We start from the raw sequence: 26,869 nt of genomic DNA, 5'->3' as shown, positions 1-26,869 counted from the left end.
TGCTTCAGGATTCTCCCTCTGCCACTGCCCCTCCCCCTGGTCACTGTCAATTAAGTAAATCTTTAAGGAAAAAAACGAAAAACAACAATGCCAAAAGTTATAAAAGTTAGGTCTGAAAAGGCACGGCTTTATGAACATATAGTTCCTATTTACATATTGAAATGTAGTAATATACAACATTCTGGATAAGTGTTTATTTGGGAGCATAGGAGATAAAGGGAATTGGACCTTGACAATTTTAAACTGAGACTCAGCAAGGGAAACTGTGTTGCCCATGACGTACTTCTAGTAAATGGCAGTGTAAAGACTCACATCTGTATCTAATGAAACACAATCTTAATTTTTGTTTTCTGTTGTGTCTTGTTGTCTCTTTTAAAAAAGGAAGTATGGGTAGAAAACAAGCTGAAAAGTTAAAGGTGAGGAAGAATGAAGCATACATTAAGTAAACTGGTGGGGAGCAAAGGCCTTGGGGACTGTAATGTTAATAATTATGTGGGTTCATGTATCATATATCTTTTAGTATATTCCCAGGTAATTTTATAATAAATGTAACTGAAGTGGATTGTATCCTCACCACTGCTGTTTAAAGTTGGGGAAAGTGATTTTGGAGTTTCATTGCCTTATTGCTTTTATTTTTGAACCTAAGAGGTAGCTCTGTAAATTCTCATGTACACGTTTATAAAAGGCCAATAAATGGTTAAAAACAGTTACTAAAATTTTGTAGGCAGTATGATTTAAGAAATTAGGGCAATAGCTTTGCCTAAGTATTGGATATTCAGAGACTCAAGTTATCTATCATAAATTACAGTTCAGAAATATGAATTGGAGATAGTCATTTTAATTAGGAAGATACACTTGGAAATGGAGTAATTTTTTAAAGGTAATTTCCTTGGTGTTTTACTGATTGCTTGAATTTATTTACCACACAGACGTCACAATAAAATAGGTATTATGGGGTAGTTTTTAATTAGAGATAATGGCTTGTAGAGCTGAAGTGATGAATCATTTTATCCATATATTGGCTTAAGTGGCTTTAGTGAAAGATGATCCCATCGACAGCTTTGGAGTATCCTAACTGAATGCTTTGTCTTCTGAAACACAACAAAATCTGTCTAACATTTCAGTTTATATTCAAAAGCTTGACATCAACAGTGAGATACAAAGATAATCAAAATATTCACATATCTTTGGAAACAAACAGGTAATTTTGCCTTTCATCATAACTGAAGCACTTTATAAATTAATAGAAAAATAAGTTATATGGCTACATATTTCTAAATGTAAATGGGATTGGAAGGGAATCAACCAGGCTTTTCAAATTTATGAGCGTGAGTGCAATAGTCTCGTTGATGAGATGGCTTCACAGGTATGAAGGATATGTCATTCAGAAGGACACATTGATTCGCGTTAGTTCCTTTCTGTTTGTTTGCATTTAATTATGTCCTAAAAGGATTGGTATAGAGAATAAAATATACATGAACTAGCACTTCTGATTTATAAAATATACCAATGACATTTCAATTTAGAGTACAACCTCTGTAAGGAGAATAAGACTGTACATGCAACTTGCATTAACAATATTGAATTCAAATGAAAATTTATTCCTATTTCCCATTCTTTTAGCCAAGTTATTTTATTCTTACTGAAATGTACATTTTAACAATGCTTGTACTTAAAACCCGCAATCAATAAAACTGAGATATGAAAATAAATACAACTTGAGAAATTTATATACTTAATTTCATTCTTTGTTCATTCCTTATAAAGGTGGTATTTCTCAACGTCCCTTAGATAATACAGAATTAAGAAATTGGATTTAACACTAACTCACTATGCATATTAAGATTTTTCTTGTGAATGTACCCCATATCTGATATGTTGATGTCAGAATGTATTTCACTGAGTATTTTTTTTTTTTTAAAGATTTTATTTATTTATTTGAGAGAGAGAATGAGACAGAGAGCATGAGAGAGGGGAGGGCAGGAGGGAGAAGCAGACTCCCCGCTGAGCAGGAGCCCGATGCGGGACTCGATCTCGGTACTCCAGGATCATGACTTGAGCCGAAGGCAGCCGCTTAACCGACTGAGCCATCCAGGCGCCCCTCACTGAGTATTTTGATACTAAGGATAGCAGAGGTTTAGTGCCAACATTAGAACCACGAGCTCAGGAAAGCCTCCAGGTGCTGTTAAAATGATGATGAGTCTTAAACAGTTGTTTCAAACTTAGTGTCTTTCCTGTTCAAATAATCATTGATTGCTAATATCCATTCTCCTTCCATAAGTCTTGGCCTTTTCCCAAAAGTTTGAGATGCCAGTGTAAGATAAACTGGCCCTCTAATTTTAAATCACTTGTCATTATAATCATTATTATCATCACTTGTAACCAAAGAAAAGAGATGAATTGGGATGCAGCCTCTGTATAGTTTGTCAATTTAATTTTAAACAGTCTGCCTTGGTGAGGAATCTGAGGTAAATTGTATGGACCGTGAAATAGGATCTTTAAGATGCTTTAAGCAATCCCTCTATAAAACAAGACCAATAGATGTGAGGGCCATCTGACATCAGCATCTGTCCCCCTTCCCCACGCTTGCTGCTCTCACTGGATAGTAGGCACCCTTTCCTTTGTCAGGGGAAGTGGTTGTCTTTTCAGAGGCCAAACGCTCAACAGAAGATGGCCTCCTGACATAGAGGACAGCTGTTTTTTAGGAGTACTCAGTCTTAGGTAACGGACCAGTTTGCTACCACTTCTAACAAGTTCCATTGACCTCAAACCGTTCTAAAGTTTGGTGTGTTGCACAGAGACCAAACCTAAATATCAACAGAATGAACTGGAATATGACAGATTTCTGTTATAAAATCATCATATCAAAAATGATTAGGGGAGGGGGGTGGGGAGATGGGTTAGCCCGGTGATGGGTAATAAAGAGGGCACGTACTGAGTGGAGCCCTGGGTGTTATATGCAAACAATGAATCATGGAGCACTACATCCAAAACTAATGATGTAATGTATGGTGATTAACATAACATAATAAAATTTTAAAAAAATGGAATAAAATGAAAGCAAGAAAATCTGAAAAGACAGATTAATATTAAATGTTCCTCAGGCTGGAAGGCATTTGAAGTCACCGTATTGATGTCAATAATACCTTATAATGTACTTGTCTAATAGAGTCTTATAATATTTTAAAAATAACTTAAGCCCTTAATAAAATATAATAATATCAAATACCTTCTGTCCTAGTGACTATGGGTAAGTTAATAATTTTTTTTCTTTTTTTTTTCAGTGTTTATTTTTTTAAATTTTTTTTTTAAAGATTTTATTTATTTATTTGACAGAGACACAGCGAGAGAGGGAACACAAGCAGGGGGAGTGGGAGAGGGAGAGGGAGAAGCAGGCTTCCCGCCGAACAGGGAGCCCGATGTGGGACTCGATCCCAGGACCCTGGGATCATGACCTGAGCCGAAGGCATACGCTTAACGACTGAGCCACCCAGGCACCCCTATTTATTTGACAGAGAGAGACACAGCGAGAGAGGGAACACAAGCAGGGGGAGTGGGAGAGGGAGAAGCAGGCTTCCCGCTGAGCAGGGAGCCCGATGTGGGGCTCGATCCCAGGACCCTGGGATCATGACCTGAGCCGAAGGCAGACGCTTAGCGACTGAGCCACGCAGGCGCCCCTCAAGTCAGTGTTTTACTTGGTAAACATGTCTGAGACCATGCATCCCTGGCTGCTAAGCACCATGGCGGACAGGGCTAGAAAGGTAATAGCTTTATTTTGAGCAGGGGGCAAAGACAAGGCAGCACTTTACAGCTACATTGTAACTAGATCCTGCATCAAGAATTTTTTTTTCTGCTGTAGTTTCCTTATAATTAAAAAGGAGATAATCGTACCTACTTCATAGTTTTGTTATGGTGATTGAGTCAATATATGTTGAGTGTTCAGAAGGGTTCTAGCACAGAGTAAGTTAAATATTTGCTATTATTTTTTAATCATTAATAATAGCAAAGTGAACCTACTGGGCTTTCTTGGAGCCTTTTGTAGAATCCCTTGCTTTGTTTGACATACGTAAGTCATCGATTTTTCCCCTGAAGAATTAGTGCCAGACTAAGTTCTTGATACTGGATTATTTCAAAATATAATTGAAATTGTGCTGCCACATTTATGATTCTGTGAATGTCATACATTTTTATTTGTCAGAATTCTAAAGATAAAAACATTGACTCTTTTCAGTCAAGTTATTATGTCATATTAATCTGGTTGTGACTGTTTTGCCATGAAATATTTCTTCTCTGCTCATCCATTCTTTTTTTTAAAATTTTTTATTGTTATGTTAATCACCATACATTACATCATTAGTTTTTGATGTAGTGTTCCATGATTTTTAATGCATTTTATATCTATATATTGCCCATCATGCAAATAAGAGTATAAGGCAGGCTTTAACTTTCAAAAGGCAAGAGAAACCTGTTAAGTAACAAGTACATTGGACTCTCTCCTAATCCTAAATTAGTGTTGCAAGTGTCTCAATAATTATGATACTTTTCTTACTTAAACTTGGTGTTTTTGCTGTTTCTGGTGCTTCATTTAGGCATATAGTTAATAATTGCTTAAAGTTCAGCATAAGGATATGCTACAAACCAATAGTCCTTATAATGGCTATTTTAACATTTAGAAATAGAAGTTCTCAAGCAAACTGTGTAGAATAGAGAAATGAAATGATTATTTTACTGCATTCTAATGATGCCTGTTTTTCATTATAATGCTATTTAGTGTCTCATGTGTATTTGTTTCATTTTATTCTGGACTCATTATATACGAAAACTGCATCACCTGCATTATTCCCTTCCCAGTTGTCAGCCCACAATAGATTGCTCATCACTTAGGAGGAATTTAATCAAGCTTTATTAAATATATCAATAAATACACATTATATAAGATGTTTAAATACTGTATTACATGGTGAAGTGTTTACAAAGGCATGACTTTTGATAATTTGTAGTTTCATGATTGTGCATATTTTTTTAATTCTCTATTAGGCCACCTCTTCTCCCTATGTTGCAAAGTATGATGGATAATTTCCAGTCTCATCTTCCTTAAGTCTCAGTGGTATTCAAAGTATTGAATGTCTCACTTCTTCCTGAATTCTCCTCCTTTTTTAATGTAATGAACCAAATTATGTCTCTTATATTTCCTTTTCAGTTGGAGGCAATGCCATGTGATTTTCCTCCTCTATCTGTTAGTAAATACTGAGTTCACTCTTTTGGTTTTCTATTCTACTTGACCTCTTTTTTTTTCTTTTTAAAGATTTTATTTATTTATTTGACAGAGAGAGACAGCGAGAACAGGAACACAAGTAGGGGGAGTGGGAGAGGGAGAAGCAGGCTTCCCGCTGAGCAGGGAACCTGATGTTGGACTCGATCCCAGGACCCTGGGATCATGACCTGAGCCGAAGGCAGACGCTTAAGGACTGAGCCACCCAGGCGCCCCTATCCTACTTGACCTCTTAACATTCCTTTTCTGTAAATACTGACTTTATGCCCCTGACTCACAAATTTACGGACTTTTCTTTATAGCTCCAGACTCCTATATTCAGCTGCCTACTTGACATCTCAACTTGGATGACTCCTAGGCTTCTCAAAGTTAATATTTTAAAAAGATTTTTTAAAAAAAGATTTTATTTACTTATTAGAGAGAGAGAGAGAGAAAGCATGAGCAGGGGAAGGGGCAGAGGGAGATGGAAAAGCAGACTCCCTGGTGAGCAGGGAGCCAGATGCAGGGCTTGATCCCAGGCAGTCACTTAACCAACTGAGCCACCCAGGCACCCCTTAAAAATATTTTTTAAAATCTCTCTCTGCCTTCTGGAACTGTTCTACTTACCAGGCTGCCCTATATTATTAAATAAGACTTTCATCCTGCCAACAACTTTTGAATTATTCTTGACATCTCTGTCTTCCCCCAGAAGCTACTATTACATCAGGTCCTGATAATCAGACCAAAATATGTCTCAGATGGATCCAGTGTTCATTTTATTCCTAAATACTGTTGACTTCGTACATGCCCCACCTAGTTTTCTGATTTAGTCACCTTACTAGAATGCCAGCTTCTTTTTTTTTTTTTTTTTAAAGATTTTATTTATTTGACAGAGAGAGACACAGCGAGAGAGGGAACACAAGCAGGGGGAGTGGGAGAGGGAGAAGCAGGCCTCCCGCCGAGCAGGGAGCCCGATGCGGGGCTCGATCCCAGGACCCTGGGATCATGACCTGAGCCGAAGGCAGACGCTTAACGACTGAGCCACCCAGGCGCCCCATAGAATGCCAGCTTCTTAAGAGCAGGGATTAGATATGTTTGGGTTCTTGTCATTTTTTAAGTGATAGATCGGTATGTGGCTCACAGTAGGTGTCAGAAGATATTTCAGGAATGAATGGGTTGATTGGGGTTTCCTGGAGGAGCTTCTTTTATAATCACTGATAAACGATACCTTGATAATGATGTCGGCCACAGCAATGGTTGGATGATTTGCTGGCAAATCCTGTGCTAATTGACCCTGATATTATTTGTGGAAAATTCAAATGACCTTTTTAATGAAATCTTTCTTCAACTTTGACACTATGGTAAGTTTTGGTAGAAAGAGTCATGATTTAGATCAAAGCAGTGTTGCAAGTACAATGTGTATATATTTTCTTTTCTTTTTTTTTTTTTTCTAAGATTTTATTTATTTATTTGACAGAGAGAGACAGCGAGAGAGGGAATGCAAGCAGGGGAGTGGGAGAGGGAGAAGCAGGCTTCCCGCTGAGCAGGGAGCCCTATGCAGGGCTCAATCCCAGGACCCTGGGATCATGACTGAGCCACCCAGGTGCCCCAAATGTGTATATATTTCTTTAATTCCAAATACATGTTATCTAACTATGAAATTCCATGTATTCAAATAGTAATAAAATGAAATGGTATTCTGATTTTAGTCCTTTGTTTCTGAAGTCAGAATAGATAATGGACACACATAGTATAGTTTTTTTCTATAAAACTATGAATGAAAGCTTAATGATTATTGTGAATCCTGCTTTTTAAAATTGTTCTCAAATTTGGGATGTAACAATTTTAAATCAAGAATAGTACTTTATACTACTGCTTTTAATGAATATTTAGCTTCTTTTTCCTTAAGTTCAAAATTAACTAACGTTCATCAGCTATGCCAGTTTTAGAGTTTTTGGTTAGAGCTGATTTTAAAACATTCAGCTTGGTTTAACTGATATAAATTGTAAAAATTTGAGACTTGTAAAATAAAAGATGTACATATCATCACTATAATTTTTGAAACCAAATGCACTTTGCAAATATTTTCACATATTAATGAATATTTTATAATATTGATTCATACAGTAGTATGGCCATTGAGCTTTAAAAATATCAGTTTTTAGGAGATAGTTTTCAAACATTAAATTGTAGAACATAGAATTCATAATTCCATTCATTATAGATGATGTTGAAGTAAAAGCAAAGTAAACCACAATTTTATTTTTAGTTGTTTTTAAAGATTTATTTACTTGAAAGAGAGAGAAAAAGCATATGCAAGCAGGGGGAGGGACAAAAGGAAAGAAAATCAAGCAGACTCCCCGCTGATTGTGGACCCTGACAATGCAGGGCTGGATCCCATGACCCTGAGATTACAAGCTGAGCCAAAATCAAGAGTCTGAGGCTCAACCGACTGAACCACCTAAGTACCGCTAACCCACATTTTTAATGTCAGAACAATTTTATTTTGTTATATTTCTTGAAAATATTTAATGAGTAATACATATGGTTATATGTGATTATTATAATATTTTGGTGAATCTTTAGGATTTGACCATTTAAATTTGATATCCTTTACACAAATACAACTATTGTTTTTTTATGGAGGCTGTAGTCCATAAAATTAATATTCAGTCATTGACTTTGCCATTTATTTAGTTTTCTTTCATGATTCAAGTATTTTTCATTGTTTTAAAAGGAGTTCATCCTTACTAATAAGAAAGAAAAATAACAGGAAACAGAGAGAGTAAAAAGTAGAGGTCCCTTTGTAATCTTCTGCTTAAATTTCATCTCCTACCAGACATTTATGAATTCTTCATAAATATCTTCAGTTTTCCACATCAATATATTTCTTGATGAATGTGTATGTGCCCATTTTCAATGTGAAAATGGAAAGGTTTGTTCAGGTTTCTATATATAGACTTGACAAGTTATTTTGTCTGTATTCTATTGTCTGTATACTGTCTCATTCTAAAATATGTATTAATTTAATTCTCACCATCTCCTCTGATCAATGCATAATCCACATGTTTATCTCTTACCCAGACATCTGTTTTAGCCTCTTGTCCGGTCTTCCACTTCTTCTGTTGTCCCCTGACAGTCCATTCTCTATAAAATGGCCCGTGAAATCATCCCGAAAGGTAGAACAAATCTCATCACTTCCCTGCTTTGAACTTTCAAATTAGAAATAACTAATTAGGGGTAATTAGAAGAATAGCTAATTAGTTATTTTGGGGGGGTCCAAATTAAAGTTATCATTGGGATATTAATCTTCATTGTGTCAGTTTTATTTGTAAGTAGTCACTTTTATAGTAGTCACCATTACAAAATAATAATAATAATTTTTAATATTAGACTATGTCAGATATTTCTAGGAATATTTCAGGATTCATATTAAAATCCTTAGGAACACTGGACCATTTAATATTCCTTTCCATGTTTACCCAACCAAGAGCATTGCCTGTGTATTACAGATTTCCCATTGCAGGCTATTCTTACGTCTAAACTGTTCTCTTATATGTCTGTCTGTCAGCAGTTTGTATATCGTAAAATGTTAAGAGTCTATTCTTGGGCCATTTATTTTTAAAGAGGTTGTAAAACATTGCTTACATAGAATATAGGAAATACCTTTGCTAGATCAAAACAATTCAGTCTTAGGCAAGATTAGGTGAGAAAGGGACGCCTGGGTGGCTCAGTCGGTTAAGCGTCTGCTTCCACTCAGGTCATGATCCCGGGGTCCTGTGATCGAGTCCCGCATCTGGGTCGTTGCTCAGCAGGGAGCCTGCTTCTCCCTCTGCCTGCTGCTCCCCCTGCTGTACTCTCTCTCTTTCTCTTTCTGATAAATAAAATCTTAAAAAAAGTTCAAGAAGTATTTGAAAATATTCTTATTTACATTTATGACATTCTCATATGAAAAAAATGTACTTTATATCAGCTTACACATGGATAGGGATCTATATCAGCTTCATAGTATTTGTTTTTCTTTATGAGTGCCTCAATTTTAATAAGGACATGGAAATCGAGTGTTGTGTCCATATATGTGTTATGTGTGTATTCATTCATGTGCATCTGATTGTCTGGTAATAAATGTGTAAACTTATATTCCAAGGTTTTCCATGTATAGTGATGAATATACATACTCTTTTAATTATTGGAAGTTGGTGCTAAGTCAGTTAAGTGAGGGAGTTATTTTTTTAGGAACTTATAATAGATACAGTCTGTCAGATTGAGACAAAATGAGAGAATGTGTCTCATTTTATGAACATTTTCATCCTTTCTAGTCCTAGTGTGTTTTCTTATCTCTACTCATCACCTTTCTTCTGTTTCTATTCTCAAGTGATTTTTAATCTTATTTTTCTTAAAAAACAAAACAAAAAAACCCCAGCCTCTCAATTTTATATAATCTAGCATATTTAAAGATATGTAGAAAAAATTAGATTAGTTCCTAATACAAGATATACATAAATTAGGAAAAGAAAATATACATAAATTTGAACTTTGCATAATAAACATTTTTTTATATAAATTACTTAAAAAATTGAATTAGTATTTAAATGTTTAGAGACCTGGGGTACACTGAATAACTTCATTAGTATGAAAGGACAAAAAGAATTCATTTCATTTTACATGTAATCAAGAGTAAGAGATGATGGGTACTGAGTTAAGTTTATGGTTTCAAAAGTGTGTTGCTCATATATAATGTAATACTCTTGTCAATATTGGTTAGTAGATCCTCTTTAGCTTCTTGGTCTTAGCAGCTTCAGAATTTATTATTTGTTGTTTGGAAGAATTAAAGGTGACAACTCTAAATCATTTTTTGCTTCTCTTTAAAATATTTCCAAATTTTATTTATGGAATAAAAGTTTATGGACATGGAATTTGATCAGCACCCCACCCTAAAAAGACAGTGATCAGTGTCCAAGGTCACTTGTCATGTGGATAAGCCTATTCTGATTCTTATGAGTTCATTTCCTTATGCAGTCCATGAATCAGTTACTGATGTCACTTTGTTTTCTGTATTCATACTTGTGATGTACATCTAGCTGAGCAGTTTCTTCTCTCAATGAGCACATGGTTCAGTTGATCATGGTTGATTTGGGAAGAGTGACTTAAAGAGTGATTTAAATATGTAATACTTGGCATTGAAGAGAGAGATGTAGGCTGGAGACAGGGATTGATTAGCATATATAGAAAATAGAAAAAATGTGTGATTGCTTGAAATTTCCAGTATCCTTGAACTTGACAGATCTTTAGCACTTACCAACTTTGTTTCTCTCTCTCTCTCTCTTTTTTTTTGTACTTGACATCCTGAGACTTATTTATTGTATAGCTAAAGTCTATACCTGTTTAATCCTCTTCACCTATTTCACCCATCCTCTTAAGCCCCATCCTGTTAATTTCTTTTTAATCTATAAATATCTGAAGATTACAAGTAATACTGGACCAAATAATTTTTACAGGAACATAAAAATCAGAAAACAGAAGACGGTTTTATAAAAATATTGTTACATATGAATATAGAAACATCATGGTAGAGGTAAAGAAAGTAATGGCCAGTACATCACTGATCCCAAACTAAAATGTTGGTATGTTATAATTAAATTTTTTTCAATGATTTGAAAAGGTGAGTATATTCTCATATAAAACATGCAACATATTAAATGTTTTAAAAATGTTTGGGACATGTTAAAAGTGTGAAGACATACTAAAAAATATCCATTACCTCTTTGTGATAGCTAACTTTATTCAATAGTAGTGTTTAATATAGCATAATGTTACTGGTGATAAAGCCATAAGTGTTTTCCTGTCACTGATAATAAATTTGACAGCTCCTTTTCCCTGTACCCTAACCTACTCATCTCATCAGACATGTTGTCTTATCTATGGAATCGGTAACCATTTTATATGTGTGCTTTCCTATTGCCACTGCTATTTGAGCTTACATTAAAGCTGTTACCTTCTAATTGTTATAAATTTTCTCTTCCGCTTTTAAACTGCATACTAGTCTCAGAATCTTCTTTGTAAAATATCACTTTCATCAGATCATTCTTCTCAGAAATATTAAATTACTTAATGGATGCAGATAAAAATCCACGAACAAGTTTCTTCTCAAGCAAACCTCCTTTCGGTATAGGCTTCCCCTCCTAGAAGGGACCACCTCAGATAAGCTTGTTCCAGACAGTTCATGCTCTTTTTCTTGCCTGGGACTCTCGTCATCCTCCTCCCTCCCTTGCCAACACTCGCTCTCATTCAGGGTCCACCTCATATCCCTCTTCTCGACTGGATATTAGTGACACTTTTCTTGGAATTCTTGTGATGCACATTTGTATATGGAACTTAATTGTTAACATTGTTAATAGATTTCCAAGATTGACTTCTTAGGCCTGTGTAACTTGTTTTCCCTAGTTACCTAGAAAACTCCACAGGGACTGGCATCATATTTTGTACTTCTCGGAATTCCTTATACCCAACATTGTGTTACTCATTGTCTTTCTGCAAGCATTTTTTGATGGAATGATAAGGCAAATGTGTTCCCAGTGAGGTGATGAATATGAATATGACAGAGTGGAAAGAAATTATGAATATTTTAATATCCCTCTGAGGAATTTGTATGCTAAAATGCATATAAAAATATAAAACTGTCTGTAGGTATTGGAATCACTCTGTCACTTTCACATTAATCTATTTAATTTCCTTCATAGTACTAAGTATTATCAGAAAAGAGTCTATTATCTGTCTTTCTATTATGTAGCATTTTTGTCTATTTGATACATAGGCTAGGCTCCATAGCATACTTGTTTGTCTTCACAACTATGTCCTCACCATCAGCATTATACTTAGAACTTAATAAATATTAGTTGAATTAATTAATTAGCTAAGCAAAAACATGTGATGTTAAAACCCCAAGATGAGGCCTACAGGTTATGTTACTCTCACTGGGTTTTAAATTAAAGGAATCATACTGAGCTAGAAATTGTATAGCAAAATCAAAATACTTGTGAAAATATCAGTATTTTGTAATATTCTGTTCAATTAAAATTTTCTGATCTGGACTGCATCTGATAAGGAAGCTTCTCTGTAAATCTATTTGACATGTATTAACTCTGAGGTCACTATACTTAGAAATTATTGAAAGAAATTATTGAAAGAAATTATTGAAAATAGACCTTAGGAGGTTGAAAGACAGTGTTTGATAAGAGCAACAATGTATTCTTAGCTTACACTTTTGTCAAGATCTAGTCTCAAGTAATGTTTGAGATGACCCTTATAAATCAGAGGTGACATTCTTCTTGCTAAGGAAACAGATATAAATATATTGCATGAATTTTTATTTTAAATAGCTTTCTTGTTTATCTTGAAAAAATGACCCTTAGAAGTATAAATGTCAGAAAAGTATTTTACCTTTCTCGTTTCTCCTACACTCATCCTTTACCTTTCACCCCTTTTCTTACTTCATCACCTCTTTCACCCTTGCACAACATACATGGATACACACATACATATACACACACACGTTTAATATGTCTAGCTGTCATATGAGTAAAATTATTGTAATTTCAGCTATTCCCATCAATGATGTAGCTGTCCTTTACTTTTTTTAATATAAAGGCTATGGTTCTTGAATTTAGTTTTTTTTTTTTAATACTTCATTTGGAAACTGACAAAGTTTAGAAAAAGGACTTAGTAATTGGGCTGCTCAAGTCATGTAACAGGTGACCCAAGCCTATTTATAAAACACCATCTGTTTTCTCATAGGACAGCTCAGATTTATCAACTATGTTCAGTAGATTCCTTATAGTTTGTGAGAAGCTTTTCTTAAGAGAGCATGATGAGGGTGATTTTATAAGAGGCTAACACCTTTGATGGTAGAAGTTGAATTACTGTTTGAAGAGTTTGAGATCGAAATACATATAATGTAACACAGTATGTTGTTGACTAGTGATGTTCTACTCATTTCTCCTGTCATGATTTGTACTGTACTACATTATCATGATTTTCATTGTTCCTTGCCTTTATCTTTTCCTTTTCCTAGTATTAGTGGAGATAATGTTGAGGAGGAGGATGAAGGCAACAGAAACACCACCACTGATAATGGGATTACAATTAACTTACTGAGGTCCTAATGTATAATAAGTCACGTGCTGTTTAATTTAAACATTATGCATTTAACCCTTATAACATTTTTATAAGTAAACAGCAGAACCAATGGCTGAATTCAGGTCTCTGAGTGACTTCCTACAGTTATTTTTTCCTGCTATTCCTCTTCTTTTTTGTACTTCATCTCTCTTGCCAAACTGATCCATTCTTGCTGCATCAATTTTCATTTCTCTGCAGATAATTATCGCTTTAATTTTTTTTAATTTAAATTCAATTTAATTAACATATTCTGTATTATTAGTTTCAGAGGTGGAATTTAGTGATTCATCATTTGCATACAATACCCAGTGCTCATTACTTCCAATGCCCTCCTAATGCTCCTCACCCAATTACCACATCCCACCCACCCAAATCCCCTCCAGCAACCCTCAGTTTGTTTCCTAGAGTTGAGTCTCTTACGATTTGCCTCCTTCTCTGCTTTTGTCTTATTTTATTTTTCCTTCCTTTCCCTTATGTACATTTGTTTTGTTTCTTAAATTCCACATATGAGCGAAATCATGGTATTTGTCTTTCTCTGACTGACTTATTTTGCTTAGCATAATACCCTCTAGTTCCATCTATGTCATTGCAAATAGTAAGATTTCATTTTTTTTTGATGGCTGAGTAATATTACATTGTGTGTGTATGTGTGTGTGTGTGTATCACCTCTTCTTTATCCATTCATGTGTCAATGGACATCTGGGCTCTTTCCATGTTTGGCTATTGTGGACATTGCTGCTATAAACATTGGGGTGCATGTGTCCCTTCCAATCACTATGTTTGTATCCCTTGGATAAATACCTAGTAGTGCAATTGCTGGGTCATAAGGTAGCTCTATTTTTAACTTTTTGAGGAATCTCCATACTGTTTTCTAGAGTGGCTATACCAGTTTGCATTCCCACTAACAGTGTAAGAGGGTTCCTCTTTCTCCACATCCTCGCCAACAACTGTTGTTTTCTCTTTGCAGATAATTCTTAAATTGATATCTGTAATTCCATCCCTCTCTTCTGACTTCCTGTCTGTATCTCTAAATGCCTGATCAATGCCTTGCTTGAAAATACCCTAGAAATTTCACTGCCTTCCTACCAATATTTACCTCATATTCTTTTTAGTTAATATTCTCATTATCCTTTTTAAAATATCTGGACTTATAACATTCCTTTTGTCTCAATATCAGTTGCTGTCTACAAACAGGAGGCACATGATGTTGATTTTTATCCTGTTTCCTGGTTTCCTTTATTTCTGTATATCTACAGCATCCCTCAGATACATAAAATTCTTTTATATATCATTACTATTCAGCATGTTCTAAAGCCTGCAAATAGCCCTACAAATTATTCCTACATGTTACTGCTGAATAATCTTTCTGAAATTATTGTAAAGATTCTTTTTATACTCTAACAATCTTCATTTCCTTCACATTTTACAAAAAGAATTAGAGGGCACGCTTGCCATCTTGGCATTCACTGTCACCATAATTGCATGTCAACAAGTATTGGTTACATCCAGAAATCTCCTTCACAAATCATAAACTTAAGCTAGATAACTTTTCATTACTTTTTAATATGTCCAAGTCCTTGATCATGGCTCTTTTATCTCCCTGGTATGTCCTGTCACCCCTACCAATATTATTAACTGCCTTCATGAATTCAACCTGTCCTTCATTCTGTTTAGATAACTTTTCCCAATGAAATATAATCTCTTCCATGAATGAATGGACCATACTTGATTCATCTTTCTCTTTCCCATTGTAGATGTTCAGTAAATGTTTATTGAATTGAGTGTCTTTTGAATTCATCTAAATTCTAATCTTGGCTACTGAGTTATAATTTTATAGCTCTTAGTTCACATGAAATACTATATTTGCTGGAATCATATTGATTCTGATTCTGTTTATACTGGTTGAATATGCTTTTTCTATAGTTATCACTTTTGTCTAGATAGTATGGTTCAAGCTGTTGTTCATAATACTCTTGTTTAAAAATCGAGAAGATTTTTATGTTACCCAATGAAAATTATGAATAATAGATTCAACTAAAGATATAATTTGAATTCCAGGGATCAGATAGCTGTCTTCATTAAAACTACAAATACTTTATTTTATTCCTTATCAAATATTACTCAATTCAGTAAAACATATTAATTCAATTATTTTGAGTTTGAGAAAACATTTGGAGCACTTAGTATGTTTATTATATTGCATGCCTGAGAGATAAATAAGACCCCTTGGCTGTACTTGAAATAGAACCCCAGGCATTAACAAACAAAAATACTTTGATGGTAACCATAATGTTAGTTCAAATTAAACATTTGGGAAATAGGAGCGTTGATTATTTTGCATGGGCAAGTTACATCTGAGCTGAATCTTAAAGCATAAATCTGGGTATAGGAAAGATATTACAAGTAAAGGGCAGAGTGTTAGATGATTTTTGGAGGAATGATCGTGTGTTATGCTGGGGGAAGAGTGGGTGGAGGCTGGAGTATCAGATGTATAGGAAAAAATGATGAGAGGTCAGGCTTAAAAGTAGTCTGGAATAGATAAGAGAGAGCCATGTAAGCAGAGAGATGACACAATCATACTTATGGCACTGTAAATCTTAGATTGGAGAGGCAGAACTGGCAGGGAGATCATTGAAGAACCATATTCAATAAACTGGGAGAGAATATGCTTGAAGCGATGGAGGGAATAATAATGGAAGGAGGCAAGTGTGAGAAGGAAAAGAAAATCATACTTAATTGAATGTGGGTTTAAAGGAAAGAGTGACTTAGATGTTCATTTTGAACACTGGGTGGCTGATAATGCTAATAATTTAATAAAGAAAACAGGAGTTGGGGCACCTGGGTGGCGCAGACGGTTAAGGGGCTGACTCTTGGTTTTGGCTCAGGACTTGTTCCTCAAGGTTGTAAGACTGAGCCCTGTGTTGGGCTCCATGCTGAACTTAAGACTCCCCCTGCCCCACCCAATCTCTAAAATAAATAAATAAATAAATAAATAAATAAATAAATCTTTTAAAAAATGAAGAAAGGAGAATTTGGGAGAGGGAACAAGCATAATGAATTTGTCTTAAGTTTATTAGATTCTTAGGCTTATATCTAGGGTCCTTGAAGTCAAAACACGATTATGCGTCTTAATTTATACTTAAAAAAACACAGCATAACCATCTATTTCAGATCTCCACTCCCAAGCATGGAAGTTTTTTGTTTGTTTGTTTAATGACTAGAAAGGAAGGAAATGTAGAAGATTCTTGTTCAAGACACTCACTGCTGTGGGACATTTTTTTTTATTTGAATTCATTTTTGTCCTAAATTATGTTTAATATAATGTCTTAAAAAGATAAAATGGACTGATTGTATAGCGTTTTTAAAAAGAAGTTAAAAGACTCAGATACAAAACCATTTTGTTCTAAAACTAGTGTACTGGTTCTGACCCTTTTCTTGTGAAATTCAGCCAGTTTTGTATCAATGAAAGTCAAATGGCTTCCTCAACTAAAGGCCACTTTCGTCTTTGTTTTTTACAACACAGTCTGTTTACCAGCAAATGAAGTAATTTTCCACATCCCATTGCAGCATACACAGCTACATTCTTTATGAATACTCTATTTTAAAACGTTAAATGAGGATTTACAGGAACTCATGCTCTAAACAATATATCAGTACTTGTTTTTTAATCTTACTTAAAATTTAATGGATTGTTTCTTTCAACGCAATTGGAGCCATGTCATTTTATCGTTAACAAAGACATTATTTATTATCACTGTTAATTTTTTTATGTTTATTATCTAAGGAAACCCTTAAAAATGTCCAAATAAAGTTATTGTATATAATAGCCAACATTTAATTTCTTTTTACATTTCTTTAAATTTGGAGATATTACTGATCATATGTTATGTACACTTGTGATGTGATCATGGTTTGTCCTTTACTTTAGACTGATGGTGTGGGAGTAATTTACAAATTCATTACACATTTTGGCTCTCTATACTCTATTCCTCCTATACTGTCTATTTCTCATTGAAAAATCATATGTCAGTTTTTCAAAGGAAGAACAGGATGGAGATAAATCATAACTAACTTCAAATATCAAAACTTTTTATTGTTATTCAATGAGAATGGTGGTGGGTACAAGGACAAATTCCACTATAATTTACGTGAGATGTGAAAATCTCATTAATTCACTAACCACAGGATTTAGATGGTTCCATTTTCAGTGGGTATCACTTTAAATACACTGCAAATATACTTGATTCTGATGCCTGGATCAGTGTGTGCTATTAGATGAAAAATAATGACAGGAATTTGTATTATGTAGTATTGGCAAAGATACTATATTTGCTGGCATAAAAAGGCACTCCTTGTTCACAATATCAAATCAGTTCTTATGCATTTAATGTCAAAACATTTAGCATGCAATGTCTTTCTATTTATGAAGGTATATTTGTATTGTTCCTCACTTGATGTATTAGTTTAATGTGATTAATTCCTTCAGATGCACAGCTTTTAGAAATACTGGAGCTTTGTCTATAGTCATAGGCCTTTGATACCAGCCTGCCAGCCTGTCAGTTCTTGAATTTCTAGCTTTGTCTCCTTGTCCAGACTCTCGGATTGGCCAGTGGCACCTCTTCCAACCCCAACAGACACCAGATTCAATGATGAACAGTATTTGTCTTGATATCTGGACCCAGCCTCTGACCTGAGCTCACTTTGCTTCAACCTGCATTTTGTTCACTCACTCCAGTTTGTGTATGCCTGGATCTTTGATGTTTATCTCTTTCCTAATCTTATAATAAATTCCAGAGAGCTTGTCCCTGGCATTAGATCTTACTTTTTGGGGATTCTTGCATTCTTTTTATCCTTTACTTTTGTCATTTGGTCTTTTATTATAGATATCACTCTTTCTCAGTTCATTCAACCTGCACTTTGTTTTTTTATAATCCAGTATTGGCTTTCAACCAGCCCCAGTGGGACCTATATTGTCATAGTCTATATATGGTGGTTATAAGCTAATCATGAACCAGGTTTTATCGTTTTCTTTCCCTCTGTAATCCCTGGATTCTTAGAACAAATATTTTTGATTAGGTTTCTTGAACCTGAGAGATAGGATTGATAACTGACAAATTATTAAAACATGGTACTTCCATGTGGGATTTCCTTTCATGTTTTAGGTTCTGGATTTTAGAAGGAAACCTAGGCCCTGACCCATGCTTGGTGCTGGCAAAGCTGCCCATAAGAAAAGATGTATTCTGCATGTCCTGTCTAGGATAGTTGGAGGAAATATAGATGAGCACATTGAAAGTCAGAGAAGATTTATTGCCTATATAGACAGGGGCAATCTTGTTTTTGTTAAATCCCTGGAATTTTGCTCAGTGACACGCATGGAGCTGCAATAAGTATTGGTTGAAATCACTAACGGTGTGCTGATAAAATCTTCCCCTGTTTCTTTCTGAGTTGTAAACAGCCAGGTGTGTATTTATTTAACTTCTTGTAGGCCTAGGCTAGAACAACAACAAAAAAATGTATTTGCTAGCAAATTATTTGCTATTGCAAAACTAAAAAAAAAAAAAAAAAAAAACTATTAAGGAGAAGTGGACATAATGACAATAATGAGAGATAAAATACTTGAGGAAATAATTCTAAGTAGATTATTGGTAACAGTGAGCCTGGCAGGGAAATTTGGGGCAAGTTATTTTACCTCTCTGTGCCTCAGTTTCTGTCCTTATTTGTGGAATGAAGACATTAAGAGTAATTCATAGATTCTTATGTGGTTTGAATGACAAATGTATCTAAAGTGCTTATGGCACTTCTCAGCATATGAATCATTTGATCAGTGTTGCACATTACATCCTGTGGACTTAAAGTAATTCAGTTGAAATTTGATATATATATATATCATTAACTGTCTTAAAGGGCAAAAATGGCAGTGGAGGTTGTATATAGGGAAGTTGAAATTGGGCAGTGCATCTCTTTTGCGAATTGCTGAGGATATTTGGGGTTTATGAGCTAACTGATCACATAATAAATTGAAGTGTTCATTTTGTCACTTAGTTTTTTTATTAGAGTTAGATTTTTAGCTCATCTTGATAAATGTGTAGGAAGAAACCTTAATAAATCACTTTGAGAATTTGTAGTGATATTGTTTGAATATTTCAGACCAGAAAATAATGTACATGTAGGGAAAAAATAATCCACTGTTTTTCAAGTCTTTTGGAGTTTTGACCACAGGTATGTATAATCTGTAGACTATATATTGTTTGCTAAGAATAATGGAGTATGGATGGATATGTTGCCTCTACTTTCCCTAAAACGAAACAGAAAACAGGGATTTGAAGGTTTATAGAATAATATTTTTTTAAAAGATTTAATTTATTTATTTGACAGAGAGAGAGCACAAACAGGGGGAGCAGCAGACGGAGAGGGAGAAGCAGGCTCTCTGCTGAGCAGGGAGCCTGATGTGGGGCTCCATCCCAGGACCCTGGGATCATGACCTGAGCCAAAGGCAGATGCTTAACCGAATGAGCTACCCAGGCGCCCCTAGAATAATATTATTTTTGAGCTTGTCTCTTTCTCTCTACTGGTGTTCCTTTTGATTTTTCTCATAATAGTATAATTTTAAAGGCTATAAACAAAATATTTAATCACATCTTTTTGAACCACATTTTCATGTGCATTGCTTTCTAATATATACAAGGTTGTTTACAGATGTAAAGGTTGTTTACTGTACAAGTCAAGGAGGCAATGAAGCCCGAAACCCAGACTCTACTTTCACTTCCCAAGGCATGTACTCTAGTATGGCGATGAGTATGCATGGATAGGGAGTCTTTTTTGAATAAATTTGTATAAAATTAACCTATGGGCTAATAGTAGCCCTAAATATCTGGGTCTGACATTCATCTAATGTAAAAGTGAAAATAAGCATTAAATAATATAAGTGAATTCTCTATCACAGATGTGTTATGTCCTACAGTTATTCAATGGTAGTTATAATTATTCTACAGAGATACCTTTACAAAAGAGTACTGCCCACCCTCACACTCATCTTTTAATTATTCAGAACAAACTCTTCCTAGATATTTCATTATTCTCTTTTTATTAAACAAATGAATATGGACTGTGCAATTTTAATCATGACTAGAATTCACTGTTGTAAATTAAACCTAGAGTTGAAGGTTAAGATCACCTTATTACTCTATATTGCTTTATAGATTAATAAAATATTCACACAAATAATGATACAGGTCCTTGTAGAGTGTTAAGAGAAAAAGTCAGATTATAAGGGGTTAATGAGTGATGTATTTGTGAGAAAATGGAAATCATTCATATATGGTTACTTTATATATAAGAGAAGCAAAGGGAATTTAGTCAAATATGAAAAATATGTAGAAATGATTTTTTTTAAGATTTTATTTATTTATTTGACAGAGAGAGAGAGACAGCGAGAGAGGGAACACAAGCAGGGGGAGTGGGAGAGGGAGAAGCAGGTTTCCCGCCGAGCAGGGAACCCGATGCGGGGCTCGATCCCAGGACCCTGGGATCATGACCTGAGCCGAAGGCAGACGCTTAACGACTGAGCCACCCAGGCGCCCCTAGGAATGATTTTTTAAGTTCAAACTTTCTAGAAGGTGTAGCAATGCTATAGCTTCCTTTACCCTAGTTGTAAATATATTGATATTCCAGCCTTTTTATATACCATTGCTGGAGTTCTTATTCTGGCTCACTACTTGGTGGTTGTGTATTTACTTTGTGCCTTGGTTTCCCAAAATTAAAACAAGGGTGATAATTGTGGGTGCCATATATTATTTTGTGAGGTTTAAATATCATAAGGCATGGGTGCCTGGGTGGCTCAGTTGGTTAAGCAACTGCCTTCAGCTCAGGTCATGATCCTGGAGTCCCAGGATCAAGTCCCGCATCGGGCTCCCTGCTCAGCAGGGAGTCTGCTTCTCCCTCTGACCCTACCCTCTCTTATGCTCTCTCTCAAATAAATAAATAAAATCTTTAAAAAAAATATCATAAGGCACATAAAGAAATAAGAACAATGCTGGTCAAAGGTGAACTATTATATTTGTTTTTATAGTTATTTTTATTTCTTTCATAAGCTATTTAGTCTTTCATCTCTAAATTCAAGTCAGTGCTTATTTTAATATTTTATTTCCATTTCCTATAGTAATATGAGAGTAGTATGTACATTTTTCAATTTTAGTGTTATATTCAATTTAATGTTAATTTTGGAGTTTTGAGAGTATTAGATAACAAATGGATTAATGTGTGACAAGAAACTGCCCCAGGAATTCATTCTTTCAAAGGAAATTATTGCATTATCATTACCTTCGCCATCATCAATTAGTAATTTATAATGATATATATTCTACCAGTGCAGGACTAGTTTTTGGTCTTATATTTTCAGATATTTTGTAAAGCTAGATCAAAATTAATATTTTTAAAGATATAGTGGTTAATTACTTAATTTCAATCAACTAAAATTATCTAAAATTACATTATAGCCTATTAAAAACATAAATATTCTATTCAGTGCAACCTTTGATTAAGTATATACTACATATTCCATGGGCAAGACTACAGACATAAGTTTATTTTTACATTGAAGCCTTTATTTTTCTTCCTAAGGCCAACAGACTTACTATTAACAAGCCATAAAAACAAAAATCTAAAAAAGATAATTGTTAATTATTTCAGATTAGTAGAATATCACATTGCTTTTTCTAACAGACATGCCTAGAAAAACACTATTGTGTCCTTTTCCTTGTAAGACTTTACATTTTCTAATAAAATTATTAAGTATATTGGAGAAACTCAGGTTGCTATGGACTAGTATTAATTGTATTCAGTGAAGGTGTTGAATATGAACATTTTACTTTTGGTTGGTTTATAAAGTCCTTATTTAGTCAGCTAAAAATTAGCTAACCCCCCAAAAAATTAAGTAAAGAAATACATGGTCCTATTCTCTAGATGATCATAATTTGTAATGTGAGTAACTAAAGCCAAATTAGAGAATGTTACATACAACAGAGTGTTATAAAAAACAAACAAACAAAAAAAACAGAGTATTATGTTCATAGTCCAGACTGGGCATCTAAGAAGTTGTGTGATTTGGGGCAAGTCATATGACTTTATTTGGTCTAGTTATTCTTTGAATAAATAGTTTTCTAGTTGACCTAGAGTCCATTTACATGTATTACAATTATGTATATATTTTGGTTTAAGATATTTTTCAGTGATTTCTATTTTCTGTTATTTTTTGTTCTCTCAGCTTGTTTTAAATGTATTTGTTTATTATTGAAACCTAGGTTTAATAAAGTGATCTGGTAAAAAAAGTGAATCAACTTACATAGATGTAGTTATGGAGTTGCACAATTATAATAGTGTTAAAGTTTGACAAGATTTTTAAAAATTTAATCTGGAACTATAAATAGTTGAAAAGAAATTTAGTGAGAAACTTAGTGAGCACTTAATCTTTGCTTACTATTACATTCATTATCTAATTTAATAATTTAAATCGTTTTAAAGGAGTACGTTTGGTACAAGAAAATCATTAGAATAGGATAGATAGGTCAAAAGCAGACCCTAGTAGATTTTTACATGACCTGAATGAATATATGATAAAATAGATGACTCAAATATATAAAAAAGAAATTGAGTATTTAAGAACTGTTCCTCTGATAATTTGTTAGATATTTCTCTTAAAATGTATTGACCCTCTTTCATACCATATGACTAATAAATTATAGACGGTTTAAAGATTTAAGTGTAAAACATAAAATATTTTAATAAAAAATGGGCCAAATACTACTTACCTCTGAATGGTGAAGGATTTTATAAGCTTACACATAATGAAAAATATCACCAAGGATGTACAAACACTTTCAACAATTCAACAATTTCCAGATTGATGGATAGACTAGGTCAGATACTACCAAGGTAAATAAAAGAATTTACTTACCTAATAGATTAAAACCTAACAGAAAAACTCAGAGCAGTCTGCATACATGGTGGAGGGATGAGCAATATTTTCTAGTATAAGTGGACATTCAAACTTTGAGCTCAAGTTCCTCACCAAAGGATACAAAAGTTCAGACAATAACATCTGATTGAGTGAGGCTTACATTATATCTTCTGGAATCCCAAATGTAATCGTCAGACTCTCTTTCTCTGTATGTATACATAGTTTATGTGTTTGGAGTAGCCCAGCACATAACCTAATCTGGACATATCCTGGACACCACATCAACTAGTTAGCAGCCCTCCTTAATCTTTTCTGATCTCAGTGAATCAAGAGTAGGGCTCAGTTTCCAAGAAGTCACTGGGAAGTTATGGTAGCAAGCATACCAGTTAAAGACCTACAATAGACTAAGGTTAATATATATTGAACTCTGATTTTATATTACTTTATTTTCAAAGCTCTTGCCTTCTACCTACAGAAAAGAAGTCACTAGTAATAATGGATGTTCTGTACATTTTCCAGATTTCCCCTCTCTAATAATGGTTACTCCATATGCCTGGGGTGTGGCTGCTTTAGGCTAATAGCTATATCTCTCTGCAGGAGTTTCTCTCAGGCAACGAGTTGCCTTGCTCAAGGTTATATCTCTGCCCTAGGGAAGTTTTCCTCCAATGAGTGGTCAATACTATGGCACAGTATATGTTAAAAAATAAAAAGAAGAAGAAGGAGATAGTAAGAAGGGAAAAATGAAGGTGGGGAAATCGGAGGGGGAGACGAACCATGAGAGACTATGGACTCTGAGAAACAAACTGAGGGTTCTAGAGGGGAGGGGGTTGGGGGTATGGGTTAGCCTGGTGATGGGTATTAAAGGGGGCACGTACTGAATGGAGCACTGGGTGTTATATACAAACAGTGAATCATGGAACACTACATCCAGAACTAATGATGTAATGTATGGTGATTAACATAACATAATAAAATAAAATTAAAAAAAAAAATACTGTGGTAGCCAGACCCTCTCCAGTGCCTCACTTCCATGACAACCCTAAAGAGCCATCTTGCCTTGCAGTTTCCTGGGGAATAGGCTGAGGCTTCTGTATATTATCATAGTTCAGCCTTTCCCTCCCAGATCTACTTTCCTCACTCCCTCTTGTGTGTTGTTCCCAAGAACCCTCAAGCAAATATATCACAGACTCAGAGTCTGCTTTCCAGGGAATCTGACCTACAACACTAGTCACAATTAAGACAATATTCCAAATTTTGCTGATATTATCTCAGTTTTTGTTGCTCCCTGGAAGAGGAAAACAAACTGTTTTCCTTTGTTGAACTTGTGCAGGTAATGTTTGAGACTCTTTTAAATGTACCTTGCTTGGTGTTTGAAATCATCTTTGACATCTTATAAACCATTGACAGGGTTTTAAGGTACAAAACATGTAAATCTAATCCTGTGTTCTCAATCTCCCTAAAATTGTAGGCATAGGTCTAATGAATGTGATATGTCCACAATCCATTTTGGAATTTGGAGCATTTGTGGCATGTGAAATCCCATGATGTGCTGTCTTTAGAAATGGAATAGGCAAGTGAGACAGCTCTTATTTCACAAAATGCCTGAAGCAAAAATGTCAGCATATAAAACTGCTTGGCAATTTATAAAGGATTTATTATTATTATTTTCCCAAGTTTTTAAAATTCTGTTGTATAGATGACATAAGATATTAATCATAAGTTTCATTTAATTTTCTGATAGCTCAGAAAGACACGCATAAATTACACTAGAAAATATATACTAAGTTATAATTAAGTGATAAGGACCATAAGTACTATTAAGTACTATTGTAGTTCAGAAGTCTCATAGTGTGATTGGGAAAGATTTGTAGAAGAGAATAGACTAGGTCAGCAGTGAACAATTTGGGAACAGCAATGCAAGTACATTCCGAGTAAGGTCAGGTAAGAGGGAGGTAGGCTGTGAAAGGTTTTGAATAATAGTCTAAGGACATTGTACTTTATTTTGTAGTAGTATGAAGTTTAAAAGGATTGAAAGGATAGATAACATGAAAATATATTGCAGGTTAAAAAGTGATGTGTAAGGGGTGCCTGGGTGGCTCTGTCATTTAAGCGTCTGCCTTCAGCTCAGGTCATGATCCCAGGGTCCTGGGATCGAGCCCCTCATCAGGCTCCCTGCTCGGCAGGAAGCGTGCTTCTCCCTCTCCCGTTCCTCTTGCTTGTGTTCCTGCTCTCGCTATCTCTCTGTCTCTGTCAAATAAATTAATAAAATCTTAAAAAAAAAATGTGTAAGATGAATTTGTACAGGAAGAGAATGGTGGAAGGGCCATTTGGGAAGCAATCTCAATGTAGGACAGAGGTGTACTAGATTATCACATTCTCAATCCCATTATTCAAAAAGTTTATATGTATGTATTTGTTTCATATCCCTTGGATTGATTCCTGGGGGTAACTATTGACTTGGATTATCTCATATTGTCATACAACTTTTACACAGTTGAATATTGACCTGTTGAGACACAGAATTATCATTTTAGTTTGTAATGGATGCCATATCAACGAAAATCATAAAATTTCGCTGAAATGCACAGATTAAATATGTTCCTTTCTTCTTATCTACATTGACTCTAGGTTTATCACAGGAGAAAATTAAATTGATTTGAAAGTATTTATACTTTACAAAGCCATGTTGGTTTTACCTAGTACCTCATGTTCGTGATGGTTGTGCAGATAATTGAAAATTGATTTGAACTCACAGGTACACATCAATCTGTAATTTATAATTATTGTCCACTTCTTATATAAGGACATAGTTTTACCTCTACCATACTGATTGAGGGACTTCTGTTAGCCTTCACTAAACTCTTTATTTTATTTAAAAAAACATTGTAATAGGTAGCACTAGGTATAATATCTAAAAGTTGCATAAGTACCTGCACACATACACTATATATATATATATATATATATATACACATGTAGATACAGTATAGATACAAGTGAAGATAGATATGGATGTATAGATATCAGTATCTATATATCAAAATATCTGTATATCTATATTTACCTGAATTGCTTTCAAATTGCTGTCATTGTTCATTTCTTAATTTTAATTGAATTAGCATGGATAATCCAGATAGGCAGTATTTCATAATTACACAAATTGGTATCTGCATTTATATTTTACTCATTTTAGACTCTATGAACTTCACATTTTCTAAGAACATTCCCTATTTCCCATGTGGTTGATAGAAGTAAGTAGTATCACCTTTCAAACTAATGTAAGTGTGATTCCAAACCAGATTTGTATCTTCCTCATTCCTAGCTATTTCACTTAATTGTAAATAGAAAAATTTTAAAAGCTATGTGATTTATGCAAGTGAAGAACATTTTATGTCAACAGAGGTTTATGAGGTAACTAAAAAGGAAACACTTGAAGTGTAAAGTAAACAGAACTAAAAATACAGTCAAGTTGATTATATCATTTTATT

General features: G+C 34.4%; 1 protein-coding gene and 1 non-coding gene across 2 annotated transcripts in view; one reads left to right on the top strand and one right to left on the bottom strand.

Moving 5' to 3' along the window:
* The window catches only part of ADGRL3 (adhesion G protein-coupled receptor L3), a 777,343-nt gene that overhangs the window by 227,639 nt on the left and 522,835 nt on the right, over nucleotides 1–26,869 (top strand). The window lies entirely within an intron of this gene.
* On the bottom strand, nucleotides 3,705–3,835 carry LOC115937374 (small nucleolar RNA SNORA63). Its single transcript, XR_004072685.2, has one exon. It is a non-coding gene; the product is annotated as a small nucleolar RNA SNORA63 (small nucleolar RNA).

This window comes from Leptonychotes weddellii, chromosome 2 (assembly GCF_054177405.1).
Source record: "Leptonychotes weddellii isolate Sample4059 chromosome 2, ASM5417740v2, whole genome shotgun sequence".
Taxonomy (NCBI): domain Eukaryota; kingdom Metazoa; phylum Chordata; class Mammalia; order Carnivora; family Phocidae; genus Leptonychotes; species Leptonychotes weddellii.
Note: the sequence above shows the minus strand (reverse complement) of the source record. Positions and strands in the feature narration are given on the sequence as shown.